Raw genomic sequence first — 3002 nt, forward strand, 5'->3', positions numbered from 1 at the left:
TTTATGGAATCTATTAAAATCCTAATTGAGAACACCTAGATTTCGTTGGACCTTTAAAATCCATTAAAATCTAAGTTGGGGATACCCCCGTTAATTCTTAGACACATAGATTAAAGCCATTGGTTTTCAATACCGCGCCCATTGGTTTTCAAAATCGCCTTCTAGAACCCTCCAATCGAACTATAAAAATACCCATGATTAGTGAGTTTCTATGTGCACAAACCAGTTGTACTATCCCTTGGCCTTCTCCAATTTTTTATGAGGTTGTATCTCATTCTTTAATTACTTAGTAGGCTCTATTTTCCCTAGAGAAAATTATCAAGGTTACTGAGGCCTCTAAAGGCCAAGATGAAGAGAAGGCGATGTTTTTGAAGAATGATGGTTCTAAAGTTAACATCGGAACAATGATTTACCATAGGTATATAAATCAATAACACTTTTAGTCGATTATGATTCTGATAATGTACTTAACTCTTGTCTAATCAGTTATTTGTTTACTGTTCTTTGCGTTTATGAGATAGATTACCATGAAGAGATCTATTAAACACACATTTATTTTAATTTTCTTTCTTGATTTTTTTGCTTATAAAATGTCATTTAAAATCGTGTATATATATATATATATGTTATAGTGATTTTTTGTTTACCTGTACATGTACCCATCATACATTTTCTTTTAATTTCTTTCTTGTTACTTCATATTTCTTTCTTGTTTTAAAAAATAAAAGTTCAGCTTAATTAGAGATGAGGTTGTGAATCAATTGAAATTTTCTGAGTGAACTTAGAAAATTTAATATTGTTGTAAGAATTTGGTTATTTATCATATGAAATTAATTTTATCTCTAAGTGTTATAAAAATTCATATCTAGATCTTTGAAGTACATTTCATGTTTTGGAATATACACAAATTTCCATATTAGTTTAATTTTGGTTTCACGGGTTGTACTGTGTTTTGTGGTCACTATTTGAGCTCTTGTTACCTTTTCTTTTGTGATAAAACCTATTTCATCAAATCCAATCAACATAGTAAAAACTCTAGTAAAATGATTATTTGTATGTGTATGTTCTAAATGTGTTGATTATGTTCAATTATGGGTCATATTAATTTGTGGTACATTTTGATTTTTCGGGTTCTTGTGTGTGTGTGTGTGTTTTTTTTTTTTTTTTGAGAGAAATTAAAGATGGAGTTTTTATTTATTCATTCATTCAAGTCTTCATACAAAGCATCTGAGAGCCACAATGGCCTCTCATCACTCCAACATTTAAAACCAATATTAGAAATAGCATATTGTGCTAACAAATGAGCAACAAAGTTCTTATCTCTTCGTTGGAATTGACAGCTGGCATGTGGAAAGGAGGCTAGCAGCTGGTAGACATCCTCAACCAAGACGTCGTTGACTGCCAGATAAGAGAAAAGGCAGTTGGCATCACACACTACCGCGCTAGCATCCATCTCAAGGATTATGTTCTCTAGTCCCAAATCACCCGCAAGTTGGAGGCCCGTAATTGAAACTGTGAGAGTGTATATGGAGCACTGTTTCAGGTCGCCGGTGACACCACTGACACGTCAGAGTGCTGAGTAGAGTGAACTTATATAGATTAACACCACATTGAAGAATTTCCTGACAACACCTCCACATGAATGGCCTAATTTTATTTTCCCCAGGCCATTTTAAGCTCTTTGCACTCATAGCATGTGGCACTCATTGATCGTGCTAGCCAATAATTGCTATTGACACTATACATTTCATTTTTTTGTATAATGTCAGACGAGACTGTCCAGATGTCGTATAACCGCTATTGACACTATATATTCCATTTTTAATATTGCTTTTATTTTTTATTTTTTTTAAATTGATATTTATATCATTTTACACATTGTCACGTTTGTCAATATGGTATCTTAAAATTTCCAATTTAACTAACCAATTTTAAAATTGATATCTAATGTAATAACTTATGTCAAAATTAATCCTCCGAGAAAAAGGTGCTACTGTTCACCCAAAATCATATCCAAATAGTTTATTTTTCAAATATGCTACGCACTACAATACACCCAACCGCACCACATTTCCATCAAAGGGCTGTTATTATTATATGTATTTGATGCACATCTTGCCAATAGGGCACATGAACATACCCTTTCCCAACCACCAACTGTACAGTGCCATACCATTCCCACTTATCAAAATTCAAATATTCAAACCAACTTTCGTGTTCGTGCCTCCCTAATACCCCAATTCCTCAGTTGAATTTCCTTGCTCAAGGACTTGGGAGACTATTGGTATGTCTACCGAGCAAAGAAAGATAATCTTTCCTCACACCAATAAAAATAGGCGTAAAAATGTTTTTAGTTCCTGTACTTTGGTTCTGTCGCTCTTTAGCTTACGTATTTTCAATTTGCTATTTTTAAAGATTGTGTATCAGATAATATCACAATTTTAACAATTCTGTCAAGATTATAGAGTTGAGTGACGAAAAATGCTGATTTGGCATCACATGCCTAGCTCGTGACTGCTAAATAGGCTTGGCCTATCACGTGGACCAATCATAGTCGAGACGTGCCATTTTTTTTTTTTTTTTTAAATTGTTTGAGTTTTTATTTTATTTTTCAAGTTTAAAAAAAAAAAAAATAATTACAAAAAAAAAAAAAATCAAAACCATAACCATAACCATAACCATAAAAATAAAATCCCCAACCCATGTCCTTCCCTCACCCACCCAAGCAACCCCAAACCACCATCTCTCTCTCCCCGATTACAGTCTCTCAGCCTCTCCCTGCGCGCGACCAAGTCCGGTAAGACTCACCATCGCCGGCCAGTTCTCGGCTGACTCCCCAGCTGCTGGCCAACACAACCCAGCCGTCGCTCGACCCGAGAACCCAGCAGAGGAACCCGAAACCAGCTAGGCCCGATCGGTCCCTCCACCGTTGACCCACTTTTCAGGTGGAATCGAGGCCGGCGACCTCCACAGAAAGGTTCCCCTCGCCGAGCAGAGTCCAG

Source organism: Dryas octopetala, chromosome 5 (assembly GCF_963921425.1).
Source record: "Dryas octopetala chromosome 5, drDryOcto1.1, whole genome shotgun sequence".
Lineage (NCBI taxonomy): Eukaryota > Viridiplantae > Streptophyta > Magnoliopsida > Rosales > Rosaceae > Dryas > Dryas octopetala.